At 37.8% G+C, this 21,651-nt stretch overlaps 1 protein-coding gene and 1 long non-coding RNA gene across 15 annotated transcripts in view; one reads left to right on the forward strand and one right to left on the reverse strand.

The window, feature by feature from the left end:
* Nucleotides 1–21,651, forward strand: part of PDE4D (phosphodiesterase 4D) — a 1,602,952-nt gene that overhangs the window by 893,198 nt on the left and 688,103 nt on the right. The window contains exon 1 of one of the 14 annotated variants that reach the window (XM_070774948.1): nucleotides 18,873–19,408. The exons of the other annotated variants lie outside the window; for them this stretch is intronic. The gene's annotated coding sequence lies outside the window, so the exon portion shown is untranslated. Of the gene's footprint in view, nucleotides 1–18,872; nucleotides 19,409–21,651 lie in introns of those variants that run through there. 14 annotated transcript variants of the gene reach the window in all.
* LOC109574794 (uncharacterized) lies at nucleotides 3,463–17,515 on the reverse strand. Its single transcript, XR_002183136.2, has 2 exons — nucleotides 16,622–17,515; nucleotides 3,463–5,005 (listed from the first exon to the last, which is right to left on the reverse strand). It is a non-coding gene; the product is annotated as an uncharacterized lncRNA (long non-coding RNA).

The following is a 21,651-nucleotide window of genomic DNA, read 5'->3' on the forward strand; positions in this document are numbered from 1 at the left end:
GGGTCACACTGTGATCCCTTAGGATTAATGTTGTCACAAGTGTGCTTCTTAACAGACATTTCAAAATTACCTTGAAAAGTATCACTCTCTTGAAAGTTCCATATGCACCAAAATGAGAACTTTGGGTCACTAAGATTAGCAGGGAGCATCTTCACAAGAAGACAGAGAGGTGCAGGCGCTGCTCTGACTTCAAAGTTGAAGAGGCAGACTTGCCTTCAGTTCGGAAGTCTCCGAAGCCCTTTTCGTTTCCATCACAGACACGTTTGATTTGTTCCCCAGGATGTCTTGAGGGTTTATATGTGCCTTGTCATTTCATATCCTTCAAACACCTATGCATTGGGAGGCTGTAGTCACGAATTTAATTACCGTAGGGAGAAACAGTTGTGACTTTATGATTGACAGTTGCATGGCTGAGCTGTAAGGATCCCTGGACGCATTAGTTAAAAAAGCCAAAAGAGCGTTTCTGTTCCCCCCGTCACAGTCTTTGTACTTTGAGAGGAGTAGTGTTAGTGTCATGGGAAGTTTACTGAATATTATGGAACAATTACTAACTTGAGTCCCAGTTCAGCAACTGGAGAAATACCAACCTGCTGTTGTTTGAATTTTACTCTATAGAAAAATTAAATGTTTTTGAGAGATTTATTGGGTAAAGGGGGTATCTGAATAGTCTCACTGAAAGTCATTATACCCCTAGTGAAAATCTACTTTTCATCAAGTGCAGCGTAGATACTATATACTTGATGCTGTCACATATATGCCATGATTTGCCTAGAAGTCACTGAACAGTAAGAGTATGATTAAAGACATTTCCCGTAGAGATGAAAAGATGTATCAGACATGTTCCTCGTCTCTGTAGAACTCTTCAGAGGGGAAAGACTGGGCAAAATCCGCCAGGAGAATATGGGCGTTAACCAAGCCCAGGTAAGTGTGTACCTCACCCTATTGACATCTATATAACACCGGGATTAAACTAGAAATACAATCAGGTGCTTTTTCCTGACAATAAGGAACTCGTTTGGTTCATGTTGAGTAACATTTAATTCTTTAAGTAATATGCCATTTATTTTATCTATTTTTTTCCTCTGTGTTTTAATTTTTCTTTTCTTTTTGATTAATTTTGGGGGGTATAGTTACTTTGCAATGTTATATTAATTTCTGTTGTGCAGTGAAGTGAGTCAGCCATATGTATACATGCTGCTGCTGCTGCTAAGTCACTTCATTTGTGTCCAACTCTCTGCAGCCCTACGGACTATAGCCTGCCAGGTTCCTCTGTCAATGGGATTCTCCAGGCAAGAGTGTTGGAGTGGGTTGCCATGCCCTCCTCCAGGGGATCTTCCCGACCCCGGGATCAAACCAGGCTCTCCTGCATTGCAAGCAGATTCTTTACCACTGACCCTCCAGGGAAACCCATGGGTATACCGTATATCCCCTCTTTTTGGATTTCCTTTCCATTTAGGTCACCACAGAGCACTGAGGTCCCTGTGCTATACAGTAGGTTTTCATTAGTTCCCTATTTTATACATAGTAGTGTATTTATCTCAGTTCCAACCTCCCAATTTACCCCTCCCATCTTCTCCCTCCCGGTGTCAGTATATGTATTCTGTATTTCTGTGTCTCAGTTTCTGCTTTGTAAGTAAGTTTGTATCATGCTTCTAAATTCCACATGTAAGCAATATTATACAATATTTATTTTTCTCTTTCTGACTTACTTCACTCTGTGTGACAGTCTCTAGGTCCATTCACATCTCCTCAAATTGCATAGTTTTTTTCATTTTCATGGCTGAGTAGTATTCCATAGTAGATACGTACCACATCTTCTTTACCCATTCATTTGTTGATGGACATGTAGGTTGCTTTTATGTCCTGGCTTTTGTAAATAATGCTTTAATGAACATTGGTGTGCATGTATCTTTTTGAGTTATGATTTTCTTCAGGTATATGTCCAGGAATGGGATTTCTGGGTCATATGGTAGTTCTTCCTCTGTGTCTTAAAATATTCAACAGTTTAGTAGCATCCCAACAGGGGATCACATAAAGCCAATAAAATGAGGCATTTTTAAGTAAAAACATTTTATAATGCAATGTTTGAAATTCTGTTTCAAAAGTCTCATTAACTTCTAATGAACCAAAGACATGGTTCATTGATTTTTTTTCCCAGAAGATTCTTTTATTAAAACTGGGTGACATCAATAAGGGGACAGTGGAAAAAAAATTTTTGGTCCATGGAAAAAACACAATAATTCAGTTAATAAAAAGTTATCTTCAAGTGTAGGAGTGCTGAACTTTCTTTTCATGGTTCCAGCCCCAGGGACAGAGGTTGTCCAGTGTCACTGTGGGGAGAACCTTTCAAGGAGGGGGCAGGGATAATGACAGGAAGGAGAAGATGGGGAGAAAGTCCTGCTGTCCTCAGTGTAGAACAGAGAGGGATACAAGGCTGGGGGATGTGCTTGCAGGAGCCTGAGGAGGGGGTGCGGAAGCAGGGGCTTTGTTAGTTCTGCAGGTTTACAGTCCCTGCCAAACGGGATTCCCCCTCTGTGCCCAGCTGTCTCCCACCCTGCTTTGTTGAGTCTGCGAGCCTGGGATATGCTAACTCGGGGGTGATACAACCTGGAAGAATCTGAGGCTCTCCTGGAAAGATGCGAAACCACTTCAGTTCCAAGGGGCCAAGATCACAACAAGGTCCTGCTGCTACCTTGGGTCTGAGCTTTGAGGGCAATGTTCCACATAAAGACATTTCTTTTTGCAACTATTTGACTATAATTGGGGCTTCCCTGGTGGCTTAGACAGTAAAGAATCTGCCTATAATGCAGGGAACCAGGTTCAATCTCTGGGTCGGAAGATCCCCTGGAGAAGAGAATGGCTACCCGCTCCAGTATTCTTGCCTGGAGAATTCCATGGACAGAGGAGCCTGATGGGCCACAGTCTATGAGATCACAATGAATTGGACTTAACTGAGAGACTAACACTTCACTTCATGGCTATAACAGTAGTAGGTTGAAGTTAAAAAGTGACACTAAAAAAGCAAGTGACCCTAAGAGACTGGAAATGCCATGTTAATATTGTTGTGAAGTCACTAAGTCGTGTTTGACTCTTTGGGACCCCCATGGACTGTAGCATGCCAGCTTCCCTGTCTTTCACCGTCTCTCAGAGTTTGTAACTAACACACACACATAGCAGGAACATTGTTATTATAACTCAGATTTTAAAAGTAATAACCACGCAGGATGGCATATGTAGCAAATAACTAGGTGAAGTTCCTGCCCAAGGAATTTCTACTATATCTCCCTTCTTTCAATTCTGATCAGTAGTGCAGATCTTCACTGTTAATACCTAGTTCAGAGAGAAAATCCACAGATGTGATTTCTTGTCTGATCACTAGATGGCATCCTGCTCCCCCATAGAGTTAAGCTGCTCGGGAATTTCCAAGTACAGTTCACAGAGAGGCCTAGAAGACGATGAGACTGTTGTATACTTCCCATAGGGTTTTAATTTATTAAAATCATCAAGGCAACAGGTAGCATGTGTTACTTTGTATTCCAAAAGGGGCTAATGATTTGGTTTGTAAACAGTATTCAAGGAAACAATCAGTACTTAGGAAGAACATTAAGTATGCCTTTATGAGGTAATTCAGGAGGGCTGCTTTACTTTCCAAAAACTCATCAGAAACAAGGAAACATCTTGTTCTTGCTTGGGAAACTGGATCCTAGTCAGTGAGCCATGAATTAAAGAATAGAAATACTGGAAAATATTGTAAAGTGTACATAGTCATTTTCTGCAAACCAACTAAAAGAGAGATTGCCTTCTCACAGTCATAGGCAGACGGTCATGGGCTGTTTACTGTCCCATCCCCAAGGCCTGGCCGGACCCCTCAGAGCACGGGGATGTATCTAAAGTGTCCACCTCCTGAGCAAAGATGTATACTTGTTAAAATGGAGTAGAAGACGTCTCTGTAAGAAGTACTATTCATATCTGTAAAATTGTAGACTTTTAGAAAATTGAGTACAAAGGATTCAGAGGAGATCATTTTAATGCCCTTATTTTAGAGAAAATATGGTTGTAGCCATTTCATGTACTTCAGATATCAGTGAACCAAATTACAGTATGTTTGTGATACATTTCTAAACTAAATGATATATTTCTAAACTATTTGTCAATAAATATATAGTCTCAATGGTATAGTTTGGAAAGGTGAATAGTTCTAGCTCAGAATATTAAAAATCCTTTGCTTTCTCTTTTGGTACATGAAAACATAACTGTTCTATAGAACTTTAGATCTAGAAGGGTTTTTTTTTTTTTTTACAGTTTTTAAACATCACATGTGACCCTTTCATTTACATCCTAGAGAAATGTAGTTGTGATGCATCCTGGATTTCTCTGTATTACGTCATGTTGAACAGTTCCCTTTGTGGTTTAAAGACAAAAAAATCTGCAGTAATAAAATTTAAAATAGGTTATGCAGAAAGAATTACTGATTTCATACAATATTTTTCAGGGTGGTGATTTCAGGGTGGTGATTTGGTGTTGGTATTTTAAGCACATATGCAAAAAAACAATTATATATTTGGCTATATTATTATAATGTAGCTAACTACTCAGAAATTTGAAGGGAGTAATATTGGGTTATTATCAAGTTTCAGAGCTGGATTTTTCTTCTTTGGTTCATTGACTGCATTGAATCTTTGTGTTGTGGGTGCTGTAAACATTTCCTTTTCATTCCTTCTTTTAGGAGTGGCTCTGGGGAATCATTAGGTAAATGCTTGTTGGTTTTCCATAGTAATTATCTTTGAGCCTTAATGGTTTCTGGTTTTGGCCCCTCTTCATTTTCTCCAACTTTAGGCAGGAGTTCAGAATGGCTTCCAGTTGGGAAAAGAATTCTCAATCCAGCTTACCATCTAGTCTCTGTGTGGTCTTGGCAAACTTTTCAGGCCTGGCCAGGCATGATGTTGTTGGCAGAAATGAGGCTGTGTCTCCACTTGGGCTCCAGCTTTGCCTTTTAGCCTGCAGACTTTCAAGATTTAGGGAGAGTTTATGAATATGTGAAACATTTTCTCTCCAAGAGTGTGCTAGAGAAGTATGGAACTCAGCAATGTTTTAAAGATCCCAAGTTTAGGAGTTCTATACTTCTATGCAAGTTTTCTTAGAATTAATGATTTTAACTGTTTAGAAAGTATCTGGGGGCAAGGAATTCCAGCACTTGCTGAATATTCCACAGGTAATGCTTTTAATGTGAAATATTTTTTTTTAACAGCAGATGAAAGTTTTTTTTTTTAACAGCAGAACAATAAACCAATACTTGATTTCTCTTTATTGTTTGGAAAGATACATAATTATCATGGTTGTTGTCTTTGTTAACCCCTGTATGCTGCTGCTAAGTCACTTCAGTCGTGTCCGACTCTGTGCAACCCTATAGACGTCAGCCCACCAGGCTCCCCCGCCCCTGGGATTCTCCAGGCAAGAACACTGGAGTGGGTTGCCATTTCCTTCTCCAATGCATGAAAGTGAAAAGTGAAAGTGAAGTCGCTCAGTCGTGTCCAACTCTTAGTGACCCCATGGACCGCAGCCTACCAGACTCCTCCATCCATGGGATTTTCCAGGCAAGAGTACTGGAGTGGGGTGCCATTGCCTTCTCCCTAACCCCTGTATACCATTTTGTATTTTCGTCACCTACCATTCATCTTTCTAGCCAAACAGGAGTTATCCTTTTGTGAGGTAGAGGAGTTATTGCTCTTTCACATGGTGATCTGTCTGCCTGAATTTTGTTTGGATCTTTGATAAATTTTTACTTTGATCCTCCAGCTCAGAGGAGAGTGGTCAAGGCAGTGCTGTTAGCTGTAGCCAGGGTGAGAACCTGACCTCAATTTATACATTGCCTCTTAGATTGGTGATTCTAGAAGGGAATTATCAACTAAGACAGGATCACGGATCATACTTAACTCTGCTACAGTTGCCCAGGTTAAATAGCCAGAGCTTATACTTCATTCTGCCCTATCTTCAGAAACACTTTGCACGTGGAAATGTATGTTGAAACTGTGTGGGTATATGTTGGGTGTCTGTACTTTAAAATTCTCCTTGGAATAGTAACTAAGAGAGCTATGCTGATCATTGCAGTGATTGACTCAAAAATATTAACACCTGACATAGAAGGGTTTTACCCTCAGTTTTCTTTATTGCCTCTCTTCACAATTCCAGAATTAGTATATGCTCATCACATACATTAAAATACTGGAATCCTGTAGTAACAACAAAAACAATAATAATAGCTGACCCTAGGTATTTATATGTTAAGTACTCTCCAAATACTTTGTGTACATTAGCCTAAATAATTTTTATGGAAACTCAAGTTAGATACATGATTGTTATTTCCAATTTTTAAATGAGAAAATGGAGAAGCAGGTAGTCTGATCTGTATTCTTTACCATAATGCTGTACTATTTTCCGTCAACTTGCCACTGCCTTTTCTGCACTTGTTGATGGGAGTACACTGCTGTAGAACTGACAAAGTGGGACACAGATTAATTTTGCATAACGTGAGAGCTGAACTCGAGGAACACTTAGGGAATGGACAGTGTGCAGTGTCATGGATCTATTTCTTTAAAATTAAGGATTTGAACTAGATGATCCCCAGAATACTGTGTCTTAAATGTGGCACTGACTGGTAAAATACAGATACAGACTTAAAATTATTTAATGTTTTCACATTATTTTCACATAACTAAAAGAGGATGAAAATGGATTAAAAAAAATTCTGAGACTGTGAGAAGGGTCTGTAACTTGTGAAAACATTTTTACACAGGAAAAAAAGAGAATTCTTATGGTCCATATTGTGACTTCAAAATATGGAATGAAAATTGTGGTCTTAGAAATTGTCCATGAAATATTTTAAGTGCTGAAAGGCAGTGTCCTAATCCAGGACTCTCCACAAACGCACTGCATCCTATAGTGTCCAGTGTGGCACAGCAACAGGTCAGAAATGGTTGAAAGTTAACCATTCTGTGCAGTACGTTAGTGTGAAACCAGCTTTTTGAGGGATAGTTGGTGACTTCAGCATGAGTAAAGGAGCAATTGATCAATCAACATTTATGTAAATATTTATTTTAAATTCTGCATTTATATTGGATATTTAAGTAGCTGCTGCTGCTGCTGCTGCTAAGTCACTTCAGTCGTGTCCGACTCTGTGCCACCCCATAGACGGCAGCCCACCAGGCTCCGCCGTCCCTGGGATTCTCCAGGCAAGAACACTGGAGTGGGTTGCCATTTCCTTCTCCAATGCATGAAAGTGAAAAGTGAAAGTGAAGCCGCTCAATTGTGTCTGACTCTTAGTGACCCCATGGCCTGCAGCCTTCCAGGCTCCTCTGTCCATGGCATTTTCCAGGCAAGAGTACTGGAGTGGGGTGCCATTGCCTTCTCCGATTTAAGTAGCTATTTACATTTAAATAAAGGGAATTTATTCATATGATCATAATATTGTAATTGTGTCTCTCTTTTCTTTCATACCCTAATTATATCCAGCAGTTTCTATTTTGTCTTCTCAATTAGCATCTACATTCCAAAAGAGTCAATGACCCTCAGTAGCCTATTTTTAAGTAGCTGAATTAATTCTTAGAGAGATATCAGCATTGACCATAAAAGTGATAAACGTAAGTAGAATCCCAGGAGGATGTCTTACAAGCATACTGTGACTATATAGCATTAAAGAGGTTGATAACACTTTCTATTACACATAGCCTATTAACCTTTACTTCTGCTTTTACATATTCATAGTATTTAAAATTTTCATTAATTTCAAGTATTTGCTCAATACCAGTTTAAAAATGCCAATGAGATTTAAACTGCTATAGTCAATCATATGTAGTCTTAAGGATATACTTATTCTCACCCTTTAAGGTTTAAGGATGGGTAGGATTTCTACAGAAGTAAGGACAGCATAATTACAGACAGTGTAGAGAACACTGGACAAATGCCAGAAACAGGTAATTTGGGGAAAGAGCCAGTGGCCAGTGAGCTCAAGTACAGGATGAAAAGAGTTAGCAGGCGGATGCCGATGGAATGCTGTTGGAAAATCCATCTGAAGTGGTTTTATGGGAGCATAGTCCGGGTGTGTGGTCTAAGAAACCATAAGACTGGTGGATTAGACTGGCTAAGAGGTAATGTGTCTTTAAGCTGAGGACAATTGAAAGACTCAAGGACAGATAGTATAGGTGTTTCAAAGATATTATAACATATTTCAGAAATTAACATGGTCATTAAGAAAGAGTGAGACGCCCATGGTGATTCTAGGGCTCAGGCCTGAATAACTGGGAGTGAGGAGGCAGGAATAGAAGTAGGGAAATCAGGAGAAGATCAAGACTTGAGAGACGATGAGGCTGGGAGAGATTTGTTGAATTTGAGTTTTAGCAGGTGATGCCAGTAAGTTATTCCTGACTTAAAAGTGAGGTCAGGGTGGAGGTATGAATTAGGAAGAACTTTGTATTATTGGGCTATTTGAAGCTATTGAAGTGGTTGAGAGAAACTTTAGAAAGGAAAGAGAAGAAGGCTTAAGGTTAAATCTTCAAAAGTGGAGCAGGAAGTAGATGCAGAGCTAGTGAATAGAGATGAACCTGAGTAGATAAAGCAGTAGGAGGAGAACCAGAATTGTTTGATGTCCTGGAAACTCTATCAGAATTTCATAAAGGGGGAAAAGCAGTAGTTATCCAGCCTTTAAAGTCAGTCTGATTAATAAATTGTGGCACTGTTTTGAATTTCATGAGAGAAGAGGGATGATTTTAGTGATTCCCATCTTCTCCAACACTTTTCTTTTAATTAGACACACACAGATGGGGACTTGATGTCAAATGACATTCAGTGCTATAACTCTTCTAAATGTAGCAAGCACCAGTGGTTGCCTCTCTGCTATCTATTTTGTCTCTTCTTCTGCCAAAGATATTAATTCTTCAGATGCCACTCTTCTCAGGGAAGGCAGTCTTATCTCTTGGTGAGGGGTACATTGAATAGTCTACGTTAATCAGAATCATCTCTTGTTCCCCAAAAGCGGTTGTTTTAGTAATGGACAAGTGGCACAGTTCTGGAGCATTAGGTATGAAGCAAGTTTGCTGGAAGGCTTTTTAACTACAGATGCTCACTGCAAGCATTTATTCTGTGATTGGCCATGTCTGCAAATGACCTCAGTGCTATGGTAGTCATCTTGTGGCCACTAGAGGAATCCTGGCACATGGAGGATGTGGAGCAGAAACATGGAAAGGATGAGCCCGGGATATTACCATCATACCATGTAACCAAACCTGTAGTCACTGGTCTCTAAACTTTTTGCTGGCTGAAATGTGATATTTCCTCATTTTTAAAGCCAGCAGAGTCATAGTTTTCTATTATTTGAAGCCAAGAGCATGCCAACTGATATAAAATGTAAGGTTTTCATCTTAAGCTATATTCTTGTCACATGAAATTGCCAAAGCCTCCTGGTAAAGAAGCCCCCAGAGGAAGGTTTGATGAAAGAAATATTTTCTTCTGAATCATAACAGAAAGTTTTGGCAGGGAAGCTGAGCAAGCCTAGTGAAGTTTCTCAGGCTAACTGGCAATGTATGTGTTCTGCTAAATGGCTGACAGTTAATAAATCAAATTTTTGAATTGGATCAGAAGTTGTATTGGAATGTCATATTCACTCAGATTGTGCATTTCATGGAGTTACCCTGTTTTTGCTTTTTATTTTGTCATTTTCTCAGCCGTAGTCTGAACCAAACACGTTGTTCATTGTACAGCATCTAGGTCCTACCTTATACATTCTTAATATACACAGGGAAACCGAGTCTCTATCATCTGGAAAAAGGTACCATGGTCCATCTTGCAGAAAAGAGCTCAAATATCAACAACAACAAAAAAACACAGATTTCACTTTGACACCAATAACATCTGTCATACCCCTAACATAGACTAATTATAGGCTATCACTTTCATTCTTCTTAGAATCCAAGAATTAGGAGGGTTGAGGGGACAGATTCTCAAAGGATTGTGAACTCTATCATTGCTAGGACTTTTTACAATTCAGTTGTTTACTTTTTAAAAAAATCTACCATCCAAGAGTGCTTTTTGGTAACAGTCATGCTATGCATTCCTACGAATAAAAGGCACAGTAACTGCATAAAAAGACAGTGAGTGAGCTATTTGGTTCCTCCTTGGATACTTTTTAAAAATCTGTTTAGTCAGAGACCCTTTATTGCTCACTGAAAAAATCCAAAAGATTTGGATTTTGTTTTATGTTTAAAGATTTATGTTTAATAAATTGTAAGTAACTATATAGGATTCCTTTTTTTTGTTTCTAAAAGAATGTTTTTGGAGATTTTTGTTGTTGTTACTGTTATTTTTTTGGGAAAGGCCCATTAAAGAATCCAGCAAATATTAAGAGAATTAGTCTTTTTGGCATTTATAGTAAGTTAGGTCATTTCAGATGATCTTCACATTAAATACAATAATTTAATATGCTGCAATAATTATGTGCTTCTGTACCTAGGCAATATATCAGATCAGATCAGATTAGTCTCTCAGTCATGTCCGACTCTTTGCCACCCCATGAATCGCAGCACGCCAGGCCTCCCTGTCCATCACCAACTCCCAGAGTTCACTCAGACTCACGTCCATCGAGTCAGTGATGCCATCCAGCCATCTCATCCTCTGTCGTCCCCTTCTCCTCCTGCCCCCAATCCCTCCCAGCATCAGAGTCTTTTCCAATGAGTCAACTCTTCGCATGAGGTGGCCAAAGTACTGGAGTTTCAGCTTTAGCATCATTCCTTCCAAAGAAATCCCAGGGCTGATCTCCTTCAGAATGGACTGGTTGGATCTCCTTGCAGTCCAAGGCACTCTCAAGAGTCTTCTCCAACACCACAGTTCAAAAGCATCAATTCTTCGGCGCTCAGCCTTCTTCACAGTCCAACTCTCACATCCATACATGACCACAGGAAAAACCATAGCCTTGACTAGATGGACCTTTGTTGGCAAAGTAATGTCTCTGCTTTTGAATATGATATCTAGGTTGGTCATAACTTTTCTTCCAAGGAGTAAGTGTCTTTTAATTTCACGGCTGCAGTCACTATCTATAGTGATTTTGGAGCCCAGAAAAATAAAGTCTGCCACTGTTTCCACTGTTTCCCCATCTATTTCCCATGAAGTGGTGGGACTGGATGCCATGATCTTCATTTTCTGAATGTTGAGCTTTAAGCCAACTTTTTCACTCTCCACTTTCACCTTCATCAAGAGGCTTTTGAGTTCCTCTTCACTTTCTGCCATAAGGGTGGTGTCATCTGCATATCTGAGGTTATTGATATTTCTCCCGGCAATCTTGATTCCAGCTTGTATTTCTTCCAGTCCAGCGTTTCTCATGATGTACTCTGCATATAAGTTAAATAAGCAGGGTGACAATATGGAGCCTTGACGTACTCCTTGTCCTATTTGGAACCAGTCTGTTGTTCCATGTCCAGTTCTAACTGTTGCTTCCTGACCTGCATACAGATTTCTCAAGAGGCAGATCAGGTGGTCTGGTATTCCCATCTCTTTCAGAATTTTCCACAGTTTATTGTGATCCACACAGTCAAATATATAAAACTATGCAATTGTAAGACTTTGCTAGAGGGTCTAAGGAGGAATTCTTTTGATTGTAATGTTATTAGTGTCTTTTTTCTTAGTTGTATAACATTTCTTTTTGGGTAGGAATTTTATGTTGAGGAAAGTAAGAAATTCAGTGACCTGAGGCAGAAAAAGTATATTCACAAGAGAGTATGATAATTACTCCATCAACTTGGAGTTCTGTTTAGAATGTCTGCACCAGTAACAGTGCTTGGAACATGGTGAAGTAGAGCAAGCGCACTACCATAATGTGGAGAAGTCTATCCATTAGCACTGATCACAAGGTCGTAGTTACTTTGTTTGCCAGAATACCTGGAGGGAGCTCAAGTTACAAACTGACATTTCTACTATGGAATATTTACTCCCATCACTCTAGGAAGACTCTGGGAAAACCACCAGTTGATATTCCTTTGGTGACATTTCAACTTTATTTGAGTGGTATATTAGATCCAATTTTAGGGGGAAGAGAAGCAAGAGATCATGATAATGAAAAGAAACGTTACCTTATATTGGGGATTAGGTACATGACTACACAATCATGTGTTTCCTTAGGCATTAGTAACCTAGTATTGAGTATCATTTCGAGATGAGATGGCATTCCAAAAATTTCTGACCACAGAAAATTGACGGTATCTAAGGCAATGGCACCCCACTCCATTACTCTTGCCTGGAAAATCCCATGGACAGAGGAGCCTGGAAGGCTGCATTCCATGGGGTCGCGAAGAGTCGGAAATGACTGAGCAACTTAACTTTCACTTTTCACTTTCATGCATTGGAGAAGGAAATGGCAACCCACCCCAGTGTTCTTGCCTTGAGAATCCCAGGGATGGGGGAGCCTGGTGGATTGTCATCTATGGGGTCGCACAGAGTCAGACACGATTGAAGTGACTTAGCAGCAGCAGCAGCAAGGATAATGGTAATGAGGAGAATATGTTCATTTTAGTCTGATGCATGTAACTTTGTTTGCCATTTTAAAAAATGGTTTATCTGAAATATAGAGTTAGCTCTAACAAAGAATAAAATATTGTTATTGGCATCTGAACTTTCATCAACTCTACACATTTATTGTCAACATTATGACTATTCCTAAAATACATCAGAATGAAGGAAATGCTTTTAAATATAGGTAAACCTTGGTTCCTTCGGCTTAAATTTTAAAGCATTAATCTTCATTTATAGATACCATTTATATTTTACATGTTTTTTAAATGCCCTTAAATATTGATTTCTCAGTATTGGGTACCAAACCCTGTACACCAAGCTCCAGTGTAGAAAAATGGATAAAACTGAACCATTATGGTTGAGTTAGGGCAGGATGAGTATGGAGTTCACCGTCATTTTCCTTTCATCTTTTCCCTCTCTGCCACTGTTTCTCTCAAACGTTTTACCAAAAGATCTTTGTTTCTAATTCCCAAGTCCATATCATTAATTTCATAAGTTTCTCCCTGAGTCTGAGCACCGTCAAACAATATAACATGTTCCCTAGACTCACCTTCCCTTGCCCCTCCTCTCTTCACCTTTAGTCAGTTATTGCCATTTTTATCACATAAGTGTGGATAGATCTCCCTCCTCTTCTCTGTTCCTTATGTCTTGGTTCAGGACACCATCTTTTTCCTTATTTATCAGACCCCTCACTGATTTTATGCCTCTGATTCATTTATGCTAGTTTTTAAACATCTTGATCTGATACGTCATAAGAAAAGGGGAAAAAAAGACTGAACGTGAACTCCTAGTAGGTTTTTCTAGGTAGGTATAAATTTATATTATTTATGTGTACTGATATGTAAAGTTAAAAAGACTAAAGCAAAAGTATATAGGGTTTCCATGCGTGCACACAGACAGTTTTATATTTTTTCTCATCCCCTGTGGATGGCTTGACTACCCCCTAGCATGTGCATACCCATCTTTGGAGACTATAGCTCTATGCCAGCCAGGGATATCTTTCTAAAATGAAACTACATAAAGTCCTGCAATAGATCTCAATGAATAGTAGATAAAATCTGAATTCTTAAATGCAAAAGATGATGCTATTCATGAATTGTTAACTTCTTGTCAAATTTAAAACAAAACAATACAAGTAAAAGCTCTTATTAAACATTTTATACTTGCCAAAATATTAAATGATCTGAATCTGTCAAAATAGATATGTTAATACATAGCTCCTTGGACAGTCACAGACTTAGTTGTGTTGTAGGTTTGACTGGGTCAAAATAAGAGCCAAGCTATGTGGCATGAAATATCTATTGACCGTCACAAAAATGTGAATAAATGAAGATTATTAAATTTTGTAGGGTATTAGAGGATAAAATGCATATGTCGGGTTCTATAACATAAATGTATACATACACATTTTTGTATATCATATACATAAATGTCTATCAATCCTTGGGAAATTATTGAATGAACAAAAAATAAAACCAAATGTTGGTATTAGCATCAGAATTTTCATTGACTCTACAATTTTTTGTCAATATTATGACTGTTTCTAAAGTATATTAGAATGAAGGAAATGCTTTAAAGAGCAGGCAACCACTGATTACTTTAGCTTTTATTTTAAAACAAAGCTCTACATTTGTTTTTTTGTTTTCATTGAAGTGTGGTTGATTTGCAGTGTTTCAGATGTACAGCAAAGTGATTCATTTACATATTTATCCTTTTTCAGATTCATTTCTGCTTTAGGTTATTCTAAAATATTGAATACAGTTCCCGGTGCTTTAGTAGGTCCTTGTTGTCTGTTTTATGTATAGTAGTGTGTATCTGTTGATACCCAGTTCCTAATTAACCTCCCCACATTTCCACTTTGGTAACCGTAAGTTTGTTTTCTATGTCTGTGAGTCTATTTCTGCTTTGTAAATAAGTTCATTTGTGTATATATATATATTTTAACAGTTCCATATAGAAGTGATATCGTATGATATTTGTCTTTTAACTTGGTGGAAAAAGAGGAGATATTTCCTGTATGTGTATTGAGATGAGATGAGCTAAAGAAAACTAGCAGAGCTGAATGTTAGGTTATCCTGCTAACCTTTGTCAGGCCCTTTTGCCTTGATATGGTTCAAATTTCTGCCATATATTTTGATACTTTCTGTCTCCATAGCAGTTGCCCAGGAGTGTGTTGCCAGAAAGGACACTGAAAATGCAACCAATTTATAAATAGATCCTCCTATTTTATAGATGCCATTATTTAAGAAGGTATATAAGGTATTATGAGAGATTGAACATATAGTGAAATCGTTTATTTGCTCAGAAAAATATAAATAGTTAGAAATATCAAAATATAACCAAGCAAACATCAGACAGATTAAATTATTATTCAATATTTCTTTCATATGGCAAAGACAAGATTTAAAACTGATTTTCTGTTTGAAAAATGTCAGTGGAAATAAACAAATGGGTAATTTCTAACTCTTATTTTCTATGTAAGTGATGAAGAAATAAATTACTTATTTTAGAAATATTGTTCTGTGATATTGACAAATATCACAGTTTAATATGAAACACTGACTCATAATAAATACTTTCTTTGAACTTAGTATGTATTAAACTAGGGTTAACATTTTTCACTTAAAATTTCATCACTGATGAATCCTAGATGTCTATTTGTACCTACATTACCTTATTCATAAAAGGGTTTGTATAGAATTAGAAATGTTTTAAATATACATTCTGTCTTGAAAAGAAGACTATCAATGATAAATAGCAGAAATAAAAGTTATCTTTCTGGAATCTGGGAATATCTCCCTCCCTTCTCTACCTGTTTTCCATTGTTTGACATATTAACTATTATAAAATTAAAATATTAAACAGTGAGTATCTAACTGTTTAAATTCTTTTCATTGAAGGTGATTTGCCTGATTTCTTAGATGTAATTAAAGGGAGAGGGTAAATGTGGTTTCTTAAAGAGAGTGCTTTTTCTTCTTTTGAGTTTATAAAATTGTTTTAGGAATAGCAAACTCAGTATGTGGGTGGTGTTTAGTTCTCATAATTTTCTTTCAGACCTTTTAAAAAGTAAACTCTATGAGTAATGTGATCATATGCATGGGAAACTGAAATTAAAGCACTCAAACTGTTGTGACAAATAACAGATATTCAGGGTCAGTGCAAATAAGGCTACAGATAATCACTCCATCTGCTCCACTGTTGGCAAAATTGAGGCCCAGATGTTGCAGTATACGTTTTTATTCTCCTGTACCTTGGCCATTGGCACATAAGATTCACAAAGAGAAATATAAATTGCTCAGGCTTTCCCTTGAGATCATATAAAAGAGTTCCTCTCCATCTGAAGTATTTTATTTTCCTGTTGATTCAATAGGATGGGCCACTAGATCTGTTAGAAGAAAGTGGAGAGAAGGCTTAAATGAAGCCTTTCTCAGGGTATAGTTGGCTGGGTCTGTGACCACTGAGCTGCTGTTGCTTCTGTCACCATGCCACTGAGCCAGCCCTAACGGATTCTCTAACCAGTGCTCAAAGAATCCTAGATGTAGGGAGAAGCCGCTCCAGTGTTCTTGCCTGGAGAATCCCAGGGACGGGGGAGCCTGATGGGCTGCCGTCTATGGGGTCGCACAGAGTCAGACACGACTGAAGCAACTTAACAGCAGCAGCCCACTTATGCTATTCTTCTTCTTCTTTATTTCTAATGTATGATTATATAGTGTCTTAAGATTCCCAGCTTGTATTTCTTGGTTACGTTCATGTAGGTGCTGCTGGTCTGCAACTCTGCACTGTCTTTTCATTCTAAGATCCAGGCTGAAGGAACAACCCCTACATGGGGTGTGCTGTCCTCATGGCAGAGGGAAAAGAGCAGGTGGAAGCTCAAGATGCTTCTTAGAGTTTTTGCTTTGAAAGTACATACTGTTACTTCCCCTCACTTTCCACTGACCCGAGAAAGCTTATGACCAACTAGACAATGGTGCAAAGCAGTATATCCCCTACCCCACAAAAAGGCCTAGAAATTCACTTGCAAATTTTCTAGAGAAAGGAGTGAATTGTTAAGGGCAGTAATGCAACCCACCTTGGTATATAGTGGGCAAAATGCGTATGCCCAAGGCACAGCTTTCTCCTTTGCATCAGTGTTCTTCTGTATCTTTTTTTCTTATCTAAAATGAACTATTCTCAGTTCATCTTAATTTTTACAGCCCTATAAGGAAGGCAAGAGAGATTCAGTGGGTTCAGAAAGAAGTGAGAATATTTCTATATGTGTGATTTATTCTAGACTCTGTCCAGTTTCGGCTTCATTCCTGAATCTCTTGTTACGGAAGAGTAATAGATGCATGGTACACTCCTTATGCACAAGTTTATTTACCTAATTTTAGCTTAGAAAATTCAAGCCAATTATTGGCCCCTTGAACATGCAGTAAAGAACATCGGCATGTTGTTTATGCAAAAGTCTAGAGTCATACATGTCACTTGCAAGCAGAAAAAATGTGGGTTGGTCACTTTACCTGTCATTCAGCTTTGTCATATAAATTAACATCCTAATGACATACCCTCACTGCATTCACTCTTTGCCCTCCATAACTCCTTAACTTGTAGTAGGTAGTGATGTTTCCAAACATCGTTAGATAATTTTACCTCTTCAAAACTCTTTAATTTGAGCAAATTTTATCTGTTTATTTTAACAGATGTTAAACATGTTATTTATATTGCCAGAAATTTACAAATTCTAATATGGTCATTAAAACTTAAGTTCATAAAAGTAAAATATGCTAAGATCTTCAAGCGGATCACTGCAGGAGCTAGGTGGAAAAAAAGGTGGCAGTATTGCTGTTAATGGCAATGTTGGAAAGCTGCTCCTGTGATTACAAGTGTATCAGTGAAATCATCCATTCTCCTGTGTCTTGTTAGTACAAGCCATAGAGTAGACTGGCCAGTAGGGGTTACTCTATGCATTATGATCTCAGAGTGGTGAATTAGAACATGAAGAAATAAATGGCAATATCATTTAAAATAGCCACCATCCTGGTGAATTTAGTTATAAGATTCAGAATTTGAGATAACTTGCTTTGATTACTATTTCAACAGCTTTTATACCATTCATATGACTTTGAGGCATGTTTCAGTAATTCATTCAGCCTTATTGAATATCAGCCCTACATTAAACAGAATCCAGAGGTCAAAATTTTAAAGTAGCTCTGTAATTCCATTGAAGCATCTTGTTTTCCTAGGTAGTATTCTCTATCCCTGAAATTTGGAGCCTAGATATCCTAGAACACAGAGCTTTGTATAAAAACAGTCACAATGCTGATTTTTAAAAAGGCAAATGAAAAAAAATTTAAAAATAAATAAAAAGACAAATGTACAACCCCTTTTAGTGACTCTAGAATAGCACCTGCTCTCTGATCAAGTGGCTCTTCAATTTTGGAAAATAAATTACTTTTGAAGTTTATAGAGGAAATTGGAGAGAAAAATTAGCACAATATAATTCTTGGAGTCATTTGTCCTTATGGGAGAGAAGATAAAGTCAGTGGCTTTAAATACAATTTCTACAAAAACTAAAGAACAATTGAAAAGGATAAGCTTTTTTTCTGAAGCCCAAATTGGTAAGAATGAGTTCTGCTTGCCAAATATTGGACAGAAAGACTTCATTAGAATAAAATACTATCACCTCTAAGATAAAGAAATATTAATATGTATTATCAAAGAGTTGAAATGCAAACATTACTAATTTTATGTTTTTTAAAAAATTTATTGGTATTTTATTGACATAATTCAATGATTCTTTTAAAAAATCAAGGTTTTCACAAGACACTTGCAAAAGAATGGGAGTCCTCTCACTCTCTCTGTCTTGATGCATATGAAACCCACGGATGCAGAGCATGGTTCGGACCACACCCTGTACACTGAAGCAGAAGTCTGCCCCTTTGATGGGTAAGATAGGAGGCATTATAAGAAATGGCTTATTCCAAATACGGTTAAAATTCTTCAGGCAGTTCTGTGTGACTGTTAGGTAGTGTAGAAGAACAGCATGTCACAGAAAGGGCACAGCTACAACAAAGTACTAAATAGAAACAGTATTTTTGAATAGACCATCCTTACCTGTTAAGACTTAATCTCTTCTCTCATAGCATTATTACTGGAAAGACCCAGAGGCTGCACTTTGAAAAGAAAAGCTTTTCTCAATTGTGGATTTAGCTTTCATCATAGTTTGCCCCACTGAGTTTGTTGTTAGAAGAAACCAAAATGCAATTACATTCTTCTGTACTAACACTGTTCCTAACTACGTGTATTTAAAAGATTTTTCTGCCTGGCTTCTTCTTCTTCTTGTGTAATGGAATGATTTTAGGGCTTTGTTTCCCTTCTGTTCAAAGTTCTCTTTTAGTTCTTGGAAAGAAAGGTTTGCCGTATTTACCTTATGTTTGCCAATGGGGAACCAGTAAGTTTGTTCACCTCCCTAAGTGAGTCACTCTAAGCAATTTCTCCCATCACACGTGTGTTTGAAATTTGCGAAAGTTTTTATTTACTGACTCAAACACATACCTTCCTAGCTTAGAGATCTCTTGAATTTGTAGCTTTATATTGAAAAGTGAGAGCTTGGCCTTAAAATATTTAAGTTGCATCAAAATTGTCTAAAGAAAGTATAAAGATATTTTTCACACCATGCAGTAAAAGAAAATCTTAGGCTCTATCATTTATAATTATGAATTTCTGGAGTCATTCAGACAACATGAGATACCAGGTGGCCTATTTGTGAAACTAGCTGTCCAGCTTGTAAGTAGGTGGTACAGAGTCCATTTCAAAGTTTGGGGTTTGAATTCAACAGACATGAGGACCTCGGCACCCAGGACTAACGCTTGCATTAGTAAGTAATATTTTAATAAGCTTCACGTTTTCCTTCCTTTCTTTAGGTACAGCAATGAGAGGGCTTCCCTGGTGGCTCAGTGGTAAAGAATATGACTCCAATGCAGGAGACGTGAGTTCAGTCCCTGGGTTGGAAAGAGCCCTCGGAGAACAAAATGGCAACCCACTCCAGTATTCTTGCCTGGAAAATCCCATGGACAGAGGAGCCTGGGGGTGGGCTGCAGTCTGCGGGGTCACAAAGAGTCAGACATGACTCAGCGACTAAACAAAAACAATAGTAATGATAACTCTCATATAATTTTTTAAGAATTAAATGAACTTATGTATTTAAAAATTGATTATCACTCTACCAAGCATAGAATAAACACACAGTGGGGTTTTTTTAAATTTTATTTTTGATAAGTGTCATTTGTAATTATTCTTTTTATATGTTGATTCTAATTCAACAAACTAGGAGGAAACTTAGCATGCTCTTTCTCACCCATCAAAGGGCCAGCCTTTTGGTCCAGTGTGCAGGGCATGGTCTGAACCACCATGTGCATCCTTATATTCCATATGCATCAAAACATGGGCAGTTAGAAGACTCACTCTCCTGCAAAGAACAAAATTTCCCAGAAACCTACTTATAAGGATGCCTAGGGAGTTTAAAGCCAATATGTATTTTATGTAATAAATTCAAATGTTTCCATATTAGTTATGGTAAGGGCTATATTAATTTCTAAAGCAGGGCAACACAAAATACTGCATAAATTCAGATTTCATGATATTAAACAGTGATTATATATTAAAAGTGTAATTCAGAAAAAGCCTTATTATAATATATAAAGTATATCAGCACTCTTAGGCATGAAAATGATTTGTGTATCCTTGCATTTATTTTATAAATCTACTGCTATGAGCTAATGACCTGTGTGTACCAGTTAAAGAATGCAGACGATGTTACTGAGTAATAGTCTGCATAAATCAAAATACCAATAGATTAGCACCTAAAATCCCATCCTTGTTAAGTTAAAAATAATTAGATAGCATACATACACATTAAACATTATGTATATATATATGATATATATATGTGATATACATACTGTAAACTTATAGGAAAAATGCAGAGCTGCTGGTATTTTTTAGAAAACAAATGATGAAATTTATTTTTCATTAGAAATTTAACCTAAAACTTTTGTTTGTTCAGTGATAGAAATTCATTTTAAAGGTTTGGAGAGTATGACACAGGTGTACCTGTAGTGTGATGATGATATTAAAAAGTCCACTCATTGGCAAAATGGAGAAAAAATCACTAGGCATGTATAGAATTGTTTGATTCCTCAGATTTTCAATTTTGCTAGCAATTGTAAAAAATAAATAATTGCACTTTCTGAGACATTCTTCAATTCCATCAATTATAATAGCAAAAAACTATTATTATTCATGGTAGTTATTCATAATGTAGCAAGTGGTTATATTTCTTATAGAGATACTGCTTCCAGATAGTCTGTTTTTCAGTTTTTCTTTTCTAATTTGTTTTTTAAATATCTCAAAAAAAATTATGCTGTGACTACAATTTGAGTATATATTAGGCTGATCAAAAAGTTCGTTTGGATATTTCCATATGGTGTACTGGAAAAACTTGAACATACTTTTTGGCCAACCCAATATTTTGTGAAAATGAGAATAATAATAATGGTAGCTGTTGCTGCTGCTGCTGCTAAGTCACTTCAGTCGTGTCCGACTCTGTGTGACCCCGTAGACGGCAGCCCATCAGGCTCCCCCATCCCTGGGATTCTCCAGGCAAGAACACTGGAGTGGGTTGCCATTTCCTTTTCCAATGCATGAAAGTAAAAAATGAAAGTGAAGTCGCTCAGTCGTGTCTGACTCTTCGTGACCCCATGGACTGCAGCCTACCAGGCTCCTCCGTCCGTGGGATTTTCCAGGCAAGAGTACTGGAGTGGGGTGCCATTGCCTTCTCCATAATGGTAGCAGTAGCTGTTATTTAATCACTAAGTCGTGTCAGACTCTTTGCTAAGTAGTGTCCAACTCTTCCACGGACTGTAGCCAGCTAAGCTCCTCTGTCCATGGGATTTCCCAGGCAAGAATACTGGAATGGGTGGCCATTTCCTTCTCCAGGTGATCTTCCCGACCCAGGGATCGAACCCATGTCTCCTGCATGGACTGGTGGATTCTTTACTGCTGAACAACCAGGGACACCCCATTGGTAGCAGAGATACCATTTATTGAATTCTTACCATA

The sequence above is a fragment of the Bos indicus genome, chromosome 20 (genome assembly GCF_029378745.1).
Source record: "Bos indicus isolate NIAB-ARS_2022 breed Sahiwal x Tharparkar chromosome 20, NIAB-ARS_B.indTharparkar_mat_pri_1.0, whole genome shotgun sequence".
In the NCBI taxonomy this organism is placed as follows: Eukaryota; Metazoa; Chordata; class Mammalia; order Artiodactyla; family Bovidae; genus Bos; species Bos indicus.